We start from the raw sequence: 14,553 nt of genomic DNA on the forward strand, positions 1-14,553 counted from the left end.
AACTTGCTTAGAAACCCATTTGAGCCTATATTAAAAACCAGTGCTAGCTTGATTAACATTAAATCAGATCAGGTGAAGAAGCTGAAAACTTGCAAGTTAAGTTTCCTGAGGTGTAAGGAGTCACTTCCCCAAACTGATGCAAATACTGAATCACCACAGTATTGGAGTGCTTTTACTAATCTGATTTATTTAAGCTCACTGATTTGATTAACAGATTCAAAATGACAAAAAGATATTTAAAAGGATCAGTTTAAACATTAAGTATTGATTGTTACTATTTAGAAAATCGGAAGGTGAACAAATAGTCTTATCTGCCCTGTAAATGAGAATAAAATAAAATCATATCAAATGCGGTCATGCACCACATAATGACGTTTCAGTCAACGGACTGCATGTACAATGGTTGTCCCAAAAGGTAAGTACCATACAGCCTAAGTGTGCAGTAGGCTGTACCTCTAGTTTGTGTAAGCACACTATGGTTTTTGCACAGCTACAAAATCGCTTAATGACATATTTTTCAGAACGTGTCTCCGTCGTTAAGCGACACATGAGTGTAAGCCTTTATGGGAAGAGGGGGAGTAGGGCAGTGTACCTGACTACTTTCTGTCACTACTGTTTCTTCCTTTTATTGGCTGTTATGGGGCTTAGATTTTGTGGTTGGCCTTTGGGAGCTATTGATGTTAATGAATTGAAAGTACAAGTGCCTTTCAAATAGGTATTCATCTAAATAGTATTGGTTTTGCCTGAAAGTTCGTGTTCATAGGACACTGTACTTTGAAGAACAAAAGTTAGTTTTCCGTTCCAGTTTGTTGGCATATCTGGAACCAAGCTAAAACATGTTATGCTTGAGTGATACCACTTGAGTTATTTGGGCTTATCTGTACTGTGGAAGAGAATGAATTTTAATTTCAGTGTTTGTCATTTATTAGTAATCAGTTTCTAAACACGACTATCATTTTATCAAAATTTGTTGAAATTGTTTTTTAAAACATTTGAGTTAATTGCATTCCGTCAATCATGTCAGTTGACTGAACTTAGTTTACATGAAGCGTAAAAAGTAGAGAAAGCACTCATGATTTAAAACAATTATGAGTAGAGTAATGTTTCTCACCTGTTTGAAGAACATTGCTTTTTTGAAGCACCTTAACGATAATTACTTTGGTTTATGAAATATCATGTTTTCAGAATTGAAAGAAAGAAGCTGTCATCATCTGAAAATTAAATGTCTCAAACTATATTGAAAAATAAAGATGATGTTGAATTACTAGGGATTCTTGTTTTCTTCTCTATACCCTGGTATTTCCCAGTTTTCTACAATGGGCATATATTACACTATCAATCAGAAAAAATAATACTGATCTTTTATTAAAAAAAGTAAATGTAAAATATTGTATTTAATTTTCTTCTGAATCTTTTTATTAAAGTACACTTGAGTACTTTCTTGTAAAAATTAGTACCTCTAGCTTATGATTGAAATTGAATGCTAAATGTTGATAGGACCAAAATATTAACGGCTAATTATTTGTAAGATTTATTTAACAATGTTAAGAGAAAATCCAGGTTCCCAGTGCTGGGAGAGTGATTTAAAGTAGTTCAATAGCGAGTTCTTTTTAAATTCCTCAAGCAGTAGTATTAATTTGTATCTTTAGAGAGTTCTGTGCTATGTAAGTGTAATCTAGAAGTACTTGTGTGTTTTGTGTATCATCTTAATTGGGCCTCTAGGGTGCTGCAGGCTCCTGTGGTAAGCTGGGCACTGTGTGGTTGATCGTAGTCCTTATTATACTGAGTCCCGGGTGAGTGCTTTAGGTCTTAGGGAGGCACTTTATTGTCCTGCTTCAGAGCACGGCCTCTGAGGGCAGACTTCCTGGATTCAAACCCTGGCTTTGCCACTTCCTCGTGGTGTGACCTTGGGCAAGTAAAGTTACTTAACCTCTTTGTTTCACTTTATCTGTAAAAGAGAAGTAATTATTGTCCCTACTTCATGGATTATTATGAGAATTAAATGAGTTAATATTTACAAAGTGCTTAGAAAAATGTCTGGTATATGTTATGTTTGTTTATTAGTCAAATAAACACCTCATTTAGTACTCATAATAACCTTTAGGGAGATAATAGCATATGGTTGTGCACAACAATAACAGGTATTATTTCAGCTTAGAATCTTAACAGTCCCAGGGAGAGCACAGACTGATAGTCCTTAAAATGTAAATTAAGAGTTCAAATCCAAAACAGTGACGTTCGGAAAAGCATACATGGAAAGTCAGTTCAAAGTAGTAGATAGAATTCAGATTTCTTATTCTGAGAAGAGTTATTGCCAATCCTAAGGCAATAAACAGAGACACTTGGGGTCAGGAAACAAATTTATAGGCCAGTGCTTCTACTGTTCTGTTTACCACAAACGTCAGTATTTTGCTATCCGCGTTTGGGTTTATGCCAAGGTGGAATTCTTTAGTTGATCATTTTGAGAACCCTAAACAATGTAACAGGAGTGTTCATATTTGAAAAATGTTAGTGTTTAAAAAGTGGTAATCAGAAAACAGTTTTACAGCACAGGTTATCAATAAATTCTTACTTAAACTGGTGTTTGTTTTAAAAGCACTTGTTAAGAAAACTGTGTCCTATTAAAATGAGGCTTGCACTTTTGGAGATTCTTCTGGCTTTGTGTCATCGACAATGTGCTTTGCTGTTCCATTAGTATTGTCAACTGTCAGACGCATCTGAGGCCCAGAGAACTCCCCAGGGCTATATTAACAAAGCGCCCCATCAGCCCGAACCTGACATCAGATGAAGAGGGCAGTATGTAATTTTTGGTTCAGTTACCTTATTTGATCTTCACTCAAATCTATAGGCAAAAATGGATTTTGATCTGAGGGTTCATCCCAGAAATATTTGTGTCAGTGACGGTGACATAGAAAAGCGGTCTTAGTGAATAAGACTGGTTTTAAGTCACATGCTTTCAGATATCGTCTTTCCGTCTAACACGTCAGGTAATCTAAAGTAATTTAACGGATGAAATAAATTCCCATGATCCCACAGTTGCCACTTATTGAGTCTCGTTGTGTTCTGAGCATTTGCTAAAAGCTGTATGTGCATTTACTCACTTAGTCCCCCGTTTTAATCCTGTGGTGTAAGAACTGTTGTCTTCATCTTATAGGTGAGACACCAAAGTGTCCATAGTGAGTAGATAGTCATGCGACACATCCAGAGTTGTTCTCCTCCAAAATCTGTGCCCTTTACCCCTACAGTTGCATTCCTCTAATGAAGAACTTGGGAGGAATTACTTTATGAGAAATGTTTATCGTCTGCTTTTTCTCCTTCCGTCTCGTTGAGTTCGTCACAGATCATGTTCATGTGATGTGTGATAGATGTAATACAGGAGATAAAGCATCTGTTTACTCATTCAGTGGGCAGTTATTGAGATCTAACCTCACCTTCTATCAGTTTCCTTCTTTTATCCTATCTTCCAATGAGGTATGGATGCACTGGTATGCAAAAGACAGTTTGTTAAAGTGCAAGAAAGAAAACTGTTACTTTGTGTCTTTTTCTATTAGTAATTCCAACTTTGTCTTTTTTGAATATACAAAATCCGTTAGTGTTAGTCAAGTACTACACTTCATTGTCTCTAAGATGTATTTTTTCCTGTGCATTTTAACATCTCAAATTGTGGTTCTTACGTAAGAATTATAATTAGTGTTTTTTTCTTCCTTAGTGGTTAATAAAGTGACAGTGTGTCTACAATTGATGATTTCTTAGATGCAATGAAGTATAGAGGTATGTGTAGAAAATTAGAAAAATAAATAGATACATATTGGGAATGTGTGCTCATTTACTTTTTAACTGATAGGAGTACATAATCAAAATGGTTTTTTCAGATTTTCTCTCCCCTGCTTAGAATTCTGTAATCTCCTATTATGTATGTTACCAGGTGTGCCTAGCTTATAAAAGTGCTATCAAGTGCCTTTTCCCCAGGCATACTGTTGTGGAACATATTAGAATTGTTGAGGCAGGTAAGCTCCCATCTGATGATCAACAAAGGTGTTGAGGAGCTGTGTTGCTTCTGTGCTCATTTCAGTGTTGTGCAGATTTCTTTTGGCCTTGAACCCATTCATTGAATTCTACCTCTATAGCATCTTGACCCTGTTTATCTTCTAAATTCCCCTGAATTAATATTATTAGGCCAGTAAGCATTCAAACTCTGAGTGATAGTGATCTTCACATGTAATGTTTTCCTATCTTATAAATTTTCCTCTTCTCTTGTTGATTATTGGTGATAGATTGTTTCCAATATTGCATGGTTCACTTTGTCCTCCACAGTTACTTCCACTGACAAACATTCATCACTTTCTCATCGCTTGTAGTTGTTAAAATGATCTCTGATTTTATTTCTATTGATGATACATTTCTTATTTATATGCTTTTGTGTTTGTTAAATATGATAGGGTCAATCATCTTATTACAACGCCATAAAACTAAGCAGGAACCTGGCTGACTGTTCAGGATGAAATAGCAGGTACTAGAATGGCTGCGTGTGACTACTGATGCCATCTGTTGGTAGCTGGTAGAGTTGATATTTTTGCTCTAGAGGCTTTTCTTTCTTCTTTAGGATGAAAATTTGAAAGTTGAACGTTGATAAGTAGGGGTCTTTTGTATTTTGTTACAAAAAACTGTTGCATGATTTTGTAATGAAATCCTGTTTGTAATTAAAATTAAAGCTCTTACAGCATTTATAACCATAGTCTTAAAGGATTCTTATACTTTAAAAATTTAACAGTAGAGTATAAATTAAAATTCTCACATAGTACTTTGAAATAGCACAATAAAGAGGTTAGAATAAAGCAACTGGTCTTTAGACGAAAAGATGACACTTTACAACATCCTTCAAGCAAGATTAAAGATTTGAGTCCAGATTTATTCTCTGAGTCCCATGGAAATACATCACTCATTCTTGCTATTTACCTGCATAAGATGTGACACAAATTAATTTTCTTGCACAGAAAGTAAGCTATTTTCTTAGATCATAGACCATGTTAAAGAAATATCCTTCTTTATTTTTGTCTTAGCCTTTTCATGAAAAAATATTAATGTCCCCCTCAATAAAGAGGGTATTTACCTGTTTTACTTCTTTGTTTCCAAGGAGCATGTGCTTTTCACTGTAGCAGCCCATAAGTCTTACTTATTTAGAACCAAATGGAAATGTAGCTGTGTGACTGAATCTGACCTGAGGTAGCTTTTATAAGATGCATTTACACGCTTCTGTTCCATCACCTTTCTCCTCCTTGTGCGTTTACACCCGGATTCTTCAGAATGACGTGCTTGTATAGCTCCTTCTCTCCCCTGGCCAACTGCTCGACTCGAGCAGAAAAGCTACAGCTGATGCGCTGTTTTCTGTGCTGCGGTTGTCCAGTGCTGCAGTAGAGCGGCTGTCATTGTTTTGCACAGTTCTGTTTTTCCTCCAAAACTGCCTGTGGCAATTTGTACTCATTCTTTATTACCCAGGGGCTTTGCAAGCAATAAAATAATGTATCTGACTACTTAATGGCCTAATATAATTCCCTTTTCAGAGAAGCAGCAAAGTAGAAGACTCCTTTCACTTTTCCTCTTCGCTGACCATGCAATATTAGGCCTGTTGGGACAGGTTTTTTGATGTGCTGCCAGAATGCAGAAGGAGATTCTAGTGTATTGCAATTGTATTTTCTTCACATTCTTATAAACTGTTTATAAGTAAGCTCAGATCTGGTCGGAAATAATATTAAATGTTCTACATGTAATCTTGCCTTGTAGGGAAATTTATTAATGTGGTATCTTATATATTTAGCATAATTTTAAACTGTATCTTCAGGTTGTATTGTAAAAAATTGATAGCACATTGTGATGGTGAGAGTAAAAATTCTTTTATTTATTCTTGCCATCTATTCATGATACTCAGCGTACACACACACAGATTTTTTTCCTTTTTCTTTTTTAAGAGCCCCATTGTATGCCATACGTTGTGCTAGATGCAGTGGCTTTCACAGTGGACAAAATTGAGGTGGCCGCTGTCCTCACACCATTGATAATTGAGTAGTACTTTACAGAGTGGAGCTCGATCACATACTGGTGTGACGAGTCGTAGTGCTGTCAGAGTGTCGGAGGGAAGAGCTGTGGAAGAGGAATCGACTGTGGCGGCAGCTCAGTCCTGTAGAAGGCTCCGTTGCTTTGGTGCGTGTTTAAGTAGTCTTCCTTGTCTGCCTTTACTCGAGCAGTCTGTTAGACATGCTGAGTGTTGATGAGACCCTGGGAACGCCCTTCTCGGTCTAAGACATAGCTAAGCTGTTTCCACAGCCTCTTGCTTTCCCAATCATGCCTTCTTCCCCAGGCAGTCATACTCGAGACATCTGAGGCACCAGATTCCAAAGTTTTTAAGAGCAGAGAAGTTTAATCAAATTAACTTCTTCCCATAAGAAATGTTACTAACTACTCGTTACGTTTTGATGTTAGTAGAGTCATAACAGTACCACAGTTAATGGCGCTAAGTCTATATGTAGAGAGAGCAACGCAGAATTTTAAAGCTGTTTATTTCAATTAATTTTTTTTTTCATAGTAGTGCTTAAAAAAGGCTGTTGCCTGATTAGTCTTAGGCCCTACTGACGTTAATTTTATCTAGGTCAATGAGAGTCTGTTTTGAAGATATATGGAACTAGATTATACTGTTTAGAGGCTTGGATAATCCAAAACAGTGCTTAATTAAAATGAATATATTTTTCTTCCTCAAGTCACACTCAGTACCTACTACTAATACAAAAGGTGGTCTTCTGGGTCATCTTCCGGGCTGCCCAGAGGCTAACACATACCTCCTCTCTTGAGTGGGACTAAGACAGAAGTACCCCAAGTTGAATAATTTCAGGTAGCAAGGTGCTACTGAGTGTCCAGATGAGTGATAGAGAAAGAGTGCTCCAAGTTCAGAAAAGGGTATTGTTCTGGACTGTATTCTCTGGAGCCCACAGGAACAATCTTGAACTTACTTTGAGGAATAAAGTAGACAAAAAGGAGAAGGAGCCAGCATTTTGGAAGAAGGCAGGAAAGGCGTAAGGTGTGTCCACTTTCTCTATGAGACATCATGTAGACAGATTTGATTGTCATAAAGCAGCTCAAGCAGTGATCTGCAAAGTTCTGGGGCTTCGTGCAGTGTGCAGGACTGTGAGCCCTTCTGCATGAGAATAGCCTTCACTCCAGCCTGGGCCACTGTGGTGTTTTCTTCCTTGCTTTTTCTTTTTGTTTTTTTTTTTTGGCTCAGGAAGATTCGCCTTGAGCTAACATCCATTCCCAATCCTCCTCTTCTTTTGCTTGGGGAAGGTTAGCCCTGAGCTAACATCTGCCGATCATCCTCTATTTTTTTGTATGTGGGAAGCCTCCACAGCATGGCTGGTGAGTGGAGTAGGTCTGTGCCCAGGATCTGAACCCGCGAACCTGGGCTGCCGAAGCAGAGCACATGGAACTTTAACCACTCGACCACGGGGCTGGGCCCCCTCCTTGCCTTTTTAAAATGTGAGGCACTGTATAAAATTTCGTATAAAAGGAAGGCAGTGTTGCTCAAAAGAGTTTGAAAACCAATGGGACAGAATTGATTCAAGGTATTAGTGTTTGGATGTGGCTATACTTTGTTATTTGGATTTTGGAGTAGATTTCCCTTTCTAGTGTGTTTTCTACTATGTTTATTTGAACTGTAAGATTTAAATCACATTCTCAAACTCATATTAGGTAATTTGGGATGTGCGCTGATGAGTACATCATTTCATTCTGATTTGTGGTGTGGACTTTAATTAATTTTAATAACTATTATATCCAGAGCATGGGTATAATAAGCGTCTTATCTTGTTTAATGTTTATGTCTCTATGAGTTAAGCATTATTATCTCTGTTTTATAGCATTAAAAACTGAAATACAGAGAGATTAATTAACTGAAGGCAGCTAATAATGGGTCACATTTGAACTCAGCTCTGCCTAATTGCAAGGTTCTCTGACATTGCCTTTCTTACTGCTGAGCAATTGAGAATTAATTGTATAACCTTACATTAAAATAGGCATGCTCTTTGTAACTATGATTTATTTTTAAATAAATAAAAAAGCTTCTGGGTAAAAATGCTTATGTGGACAGTTTTAGAAGATGGAATTTAAAAGTCAGAACAAACAATGGAAGTTTAGTTTTGGAAATAAGTGAGTCTTATGACCTGAAAAAAAATGAAACTTTCTCCCCCAAATTGCTTTAAAATTACTAACTTAGAATTTTTCTAAATTAAAGATGAGAAAAAATAATCTATATTCTTATTAATTTAGTTTCCTGAGACCTCAGAAAGAAGCCTTTGGGTTAGTATTTAGCATGCTTATAGTTGTGAGCTGAGGTTCAGAGATGGGGGAAGAAAAGCAGGAGATAGATAATGACAGGAGACACAAATGCTCATATGCCACTGTCCTGAGCTTCCCACTTCCTCTTTTTTTTTTAGAGGAAGATTAGCCCTGAGCTAACATCTGCTGCCAGTCCTCCTCTTTTTGCTGAGAAAGATTGGCCCTGAGCTAACCTCTGTGCCCGTCTTCCTCTACTTTATATGTAGGATGCCTCCACAGCATGGGGATAAGCTGTGCATGGGTCCATGTCTGGGATCTGAACCAGCGAACCCCAGGCCGCTGAAGCAGAGTGCGTGAACTTAACTGCTGTGCCTACAGGCCAGTCCCCGCAACCTCTTTTTAAAGATGACACCATAGTTTCATGTCTTTAACTTTGTTCTCATCTCCAAGCTTTCGCTTCCATTGATCTTCAGTGAATTAATGATTCTCTGAAAGTCAAAGCTCCGCAAAACAAGTGTCATTTGTATCTTTGTGTATACTTAAGATATGGTTGAATCTAGAATCCACCCCCCCCCCCCATGAAATCTAATAGTTTTAATTTATGGTTAAATTATCAAATTATCAGTGTACATAACTGTTGCTTTTGACATCTCAGGTCTTAAAATATTTCTTCAATTTTTAGTGCCAAGTGTATTTAACACACAGTAGCACTTCTCCTGGCCAGTTGACTTCCTTTCTACATTTTTTTTTAACTTTTCAAAATTCAATTAATTTTTAAAAATTTTTGAGACTTATTAGGAATTTGCCAAGTTGGCACCACTTTAAATACTCTTAGTGATACACAGAGAAGTGCTCCAAGCTCAGAGAAGGTGAGATTATCCTGGACTGTCTCCTGTGTTACCTAGAGGAACAATCTTGAACTTAGCTTGCTTTCGTCTCACAATGTGTGAATTTCATCTGTGGAATTGTGTGTATAACTCCAGCATTTGATTGAAGGGTTTTTTTGCCCTGCAGTTGAAAAAGGTAAAGACTTTTCCCAAGTGTTTTGTTTAGGGTGATAATATTTGATTTTATGACAATGATTTATGTTTGTTACTTCTGTATCTTAATTTTTATTATGTTAAAAGTAATAGCACTTAAATCAGATTTGAAATATGACTTCAAACCTTTTTCTTGATGCCTCATTTATGTTTTTGCTCCTCGATCTTTTTTCTTTTTCATTATTTTAATATTGCCCTCAATATTAATCAGTTATATTTAATGTATTTTATACTAAGAAACATTTTTATAGTATAAAAATAGTTCTGCAGAGTATGATTCTTTTTTGGATATTGCCTATGTAATCAAGCTTGTTTAAGCAGACTTGACACAAAAACTTTTATTCTATTACATATATTTAATATAAGCCTGTAAAGGGAAATGATTATTTCATATGTCTTTCATAAGCACAACACCTTATTACTTTATTAGTAACATCTGCATACTTGTACTATATTATGATTTTTAATTAAGGTATTTGTATTTTATATTTGTGGTCATGATTCAGTCTACTCAAAGGCATGAAAAAGTGCTTATGTTTTAGAATGTTGCTGAATGGGGTAGAGGAATATGATAATATTTGAGGATACATAAACGCTAAATAGGAAAGTCGATAAACCATCATGTACTCTATGATGCCGTCATTGTTTTACAATGGACTAGATTGTGTTTAATTCAACTTTTCCAATTAGATGGTATTCTCTTTCCAGCGACATCGATTCAGAACAGTTATTAACAACTTATCTCTAAAAGCAAGATTTCCCATTTCATCTTTTGAAGACCTTCAAAAAAACATTTTGGGGGTTAAAAATAGCTATATAAATGGTTAACAAGATAGTAGATTAACCTATGGTCTGTTTCTTTTCCATTATGAATAGAGATTGTACAAAGTGAAAGGTGTTATTATCCCTTTATGCTATAGTGTAAACTTCTCTTTTACTTTTAATAATCTCAGCATTTTTAATTTTACTCCATATACACATTGATGAGCACAATAATTGTACAGAATTATCTCCAGAATATATATGAGGGAAATAGTGTTTTTGAATTTTAGAAGTTTGACTTTGTTTAGGTTTAAAATAAATGAAGGTATATTTTCTTTGTATCCTTTATTCACTTCTTAAAGTGAGAAATCAGATCAGCTGGGAAGGATGTGTGCCTCAAATGGAGTGGCAGATCTTAGCATTCTGATTTTCAGTCTGACACATTTCATTTAGAACTTGTTAAATAGGAAATAATTGCCATTTTTCAATTTAAGTATGCCAGCTGATTCCTTTTTTTGGTCAGGAAGAAAACATATTTCATGTCTTTTGATTGGCCATAGTTGAATCTTTTTCATAATTTAAAGAGTTTCAAACTTTTTCTATTATATATCTTGCCGTAAACAAGTAATAAAAATAAATGAACTTTTGGTTTTTGAGTCCTTGACTAAATGATATAGCTATCTCAGAGCACATAAAGTATTGGGTCCAAAAACGTGTGCTATACATTTTAATGAACCGAATCCTGTTTATAAATGTACTAGGTATAGGTAAGCTCAATGATTTAAAATGTCTGTAAAGTTTCCTTTTGTAACCATCAAAGCTTTTTTTTAAAAGAAAATACCAAGTTTGTTTTTTTTTTTAACCAAATCTCTTTTCTAAATTTAGGTATTTTGAATACCAGATTTTTGAAAATCAGGGCATGTTTTTGACCTCTGAGAGTCTACTTTAGTAGTTGAAGGAAATGAGCACATTTTGCCAGATGGGCGTAAAGGTATTGAAGTGGACTTTTGGACTGTCTATCTCCGTATGTGAACTATTTCAGAGACCACAATAAAAACCAGTAGTCTGAATTTGGGATAGACTAGGCTTATCCAGCAGGAGAAGAGTAGTCACCGATACCTCATAAGCAGAATGCTGCATCTTCCTTTGTTAGGTCATTGCCTAGAATGCTCTCCATGGAATTTAAGTCCTAATGAACAGGACATTCTGGCATCAGTCAGTCAGGTGGTGTGCAACTCTGGATGTCATGTGGATACTGAACCGCTTAGAGTGCAGCTAGCTCCAGCCCTGAACAGAATAAGCGATGGATGAGATAGAGCTTTGGAGCTGTGGCGTTTCTCCTCAGCTTTACTGCTACTGTCTTTCTCATCCTTTAAGAGTATGTCGCACCTTTCATGTGGAAAGTGCCTCTGCCATTTCGGGAGTATTATTAAAGGTAATCTCTTTGGGACTCTTGTCCGCCTCGTAGGGCTTTATTTTATAGGCTGTGGTTTGAGCAACTTGGAGTAATCTATGACGATTCTTCCTTCAGGTGTTAGCCGGCTTCCTTTTCTGTTAAACGACTCTACTCGTTCTCTTCACGGATTCTGCTGCTGGTCACTTTTGCTTCTAGGTTAACTTTGTTTCACATGCTTATATATTTAATTCTGGGGAGGGGAAAAGAAGGCATTTTTTATTCCTTTATCAAAACTGTTTGGCTCTTTTACTATTTATGTCAGTTGTGGAGGAAATACAATAACCAAATACATATAACTAACTGCAGTATATTCCAGATTTTACTAAATCTACCAAGTTATAAGACAAATTAAAGAGGTCGGTTAAGTTTTAAGGAAAGAAATAAAGATCAGAAACGAAAGCAAAATTTACCTTTTATCTCTAGTAATTCATTCTCTAGGATCAGTAAATACTATTTGAATTAGTACCCAAGGTATTAATTTTATCCTATAATTAGGCAATTGTTTAAGATTAGATAAAAAATAATTTCTTAGAGAATCTTATCTGATGATGATTCTCACATTCATCTCATTGCTACTTGGAGAATTCAAAGAAAACAAATGTAGTTAGATTGTAAATTTATCATCACCAGCGATAGTTGGAACTGATTCTCATACTTAACGGTGTCTTAGCTAAGGTCTTACAGATGCATGTAGGAATTATGAATAAAGGAATTTTCTTTATAAGTAAGTTAGGAATTACATGCACTTCTAGGGAGAAACTTATTAGTCACTGTGTTGCAGTGCATCCAGATGGTAGCTCTGTCTTTGTGAGTGTCCTCAGAGCTGTTCCGGCCATGCTTTCTTACCTGTTTTTGTGCCTTCTCTGATCTTAGAAAGCCACTTCAAAAATTAGGTACCTTTTTCCAGATCTGATTCTTTTGGACTTGTGTCTTCTGTTCAGAACCCTACTACCACTGTATTGTCATGATTATCATCATCATCATCACTGTCACAGCCACTGTGTACTCTGCACTAAGTACTTGTGTGTGTATCCCCTTTAAACCTGACAGTAACCCTGAGTTATAGTCTAGTAGCTCTCACTGTAAAGATGAGGCTAAAAATCAAGTGGTTTATGCAAAGTCATACGTTTGGTTAGTGATATAGCCAGATCTCAAGGTTGAGTCTGATTCTAACACCCTTCCTTGTATTTGCTACACTCTACCACTCTCCTGTTTTCCTCAGAGTGTTGCTGATCTTGTGGTCAGGGTCCTCTCCTAACAAATTTATCTTCAGGCTGCCAACAGCTCACTAAACTGCCGTTCAGACTTGTTTTGATTCTTTGCTGTGGTTGTCCGTCTTGGAGCTCGTGATTATTATCCCAGGTATTTAATGAAACTTACTACAGTTGAGAAGTTAGTTCTTTTAGGCGTGGCCGTGGCATTTTCTAAAGGCCTTTCAGCTCTGAAATCCATGAGTTCTGTGATTCGTCCATTGGAAGGCCAATTGGAAACATTGTTAAAATATTGGTCGTCATATTGGTCGTCATAGGAGGAAATTTTTTTTTTTTGGTGGAAGGTTGTTGCTTTGCTGACATTGTGCCAGTCTTCCTCTGTTTTATGTAGCATGCCACCACAGTGTGACTTGACGAGTGGTGCTAGGTCTGAGCCTGGGATCTCAATCTGTGAATCCCGGACCGCGAAAGCAGTGTGTGTGATCTTAACCACTATGCCACCGGGCTGGCTCCGGGAATGTCGTTCAAAGAACTAACTTCTCGTGTGAACGTGCTTTGCTTCCTCACTTAGTCTCACTGAAAGTAGGGATCGTAAGTTTACATGTTCATGTATTCTTCTCAGTGGCACGTATTTTAATTATCCTGCTTGCAATGGGCCATCTATAAGCAGTCATATTCCTGTTGGAATTTTTAAGTCTTTTTATTGAAATATACATATGTGTTTGCACATCGCAAGTGTTTAGCTCCATCTTCTTTTATAAAGTGAATACATCCTTATGTGTAGAACTCAAATCAAGATATGGAATGTTACCAATGTCCTAGAAACCCCCTTTATGCCTCCTCCTAGTCACTAGCTCCCCTCAAAGGAACCCCTAACCCACTAACACTATAGATTAGTTTTACGTCTTTCAACTTTCATCAGATGGAATCATACAGTTTATACTGTTTTGTGTCTGATTTGTCTCTCTCAACATTGTATTTATGGGATTCATCTGTGTTGTGTACAGTTGCAGTTTATTCATTCTTATTGCTGTTTAACACATTGTATGAATATACTACAGTTAATTTATGTATTCTGTTGATTGACATGTTTTTCTTGACTGTTTGGGACTATTTGAATAATCCTGCTAAGACCATTCTTGTACTTATTTTCTATTGGATTTATACCTAGAAGTAGAATTACTGAGTCACAGAGTAGTAGACACATGTTCAACTTTAATAGATACTGTCAAGCAGTTACCTAAAGTGGCTGTGCCACTGTAGGCTCCCACCAGCAGTGTGTGAAAGTTTCTGTTGTTCTGCATCCTCATCAGCACTTGGAATTGTCTATTTTAATTGTTTTAACCATTTTGGTGCCCATTAACTTTTTACTAATGATTGTGTTACTTTAAAGGAGTTTCAACTTCACAGTTAGAATCATTATTGGTTTAGGTGTGTAGTTATTAATATTTATATGAGAGCTATTCTTTTCTGATTATTCTTGAAAGCTAGGCTATTATAAAGCTATGTACAAATGTAAAGTGCTCAACATGCCTGGAAGTATCACAATCTTGGCAAAATGTAGCAGTAAATGAGGATAAGGTAACTAGACCGACTGTTGTTTTGGGGTGGGTGGGTGGGGGTGTGTGTGTGTGTGAGAGAGAGAGAGAGAATGAAATGGTTGTTAAATTTCTTTTAGTGGTAGAGCTCTGTTTTTCGAATGAAATCTGTGGCTGATTCCCGTTTGCGTTGAAGTGGGATAGAGGGTGAGAATGGGGAATGT

At 36.5% G+C, this 14,553-nt stretch overlaps 1 protein-coding gene across 5 annotated transcripts in view; it reads left to right on the forward strand.

The window, feature by feature from the left end:
* MED13L (mediator complex subunit 13L) overlaps positions 1-14,553 on the forward strand; it is a 282,905-nt gene that overhangs the window by 174,489 nt on the left and 93,863 nt on the right. For 2 of the 5 annotated variants that reach the window (XM_023647100.2, XM_070275416.1), the window contains exon 1: positions 11,293-11,559. The exons of the other annotated variants lie outside the window; for them this stretch is intronic. The gene's annotated coding sequence lies outside the window, so the exon portion shown is untranslated. Of the gene's footprint in view, positions 1-11,292; positions 11,560-14,553 lie in introns of those variants that run through there. 5 annotated transcript variants of the gene reach the window in all.

This window comes from Equus caballus, chromosome 8, assembly GCF_041296265.1.
Source record: "Equus caballus isolate H_3958 breed thoroughbred chromosome 8, TB-T2T, whole genome shotgun sequence".
NCBI lineage: Eukaryota > Metazoa > Chordata > Mammalia > Perissodactyla > Equidae > Equus > Equus caballus.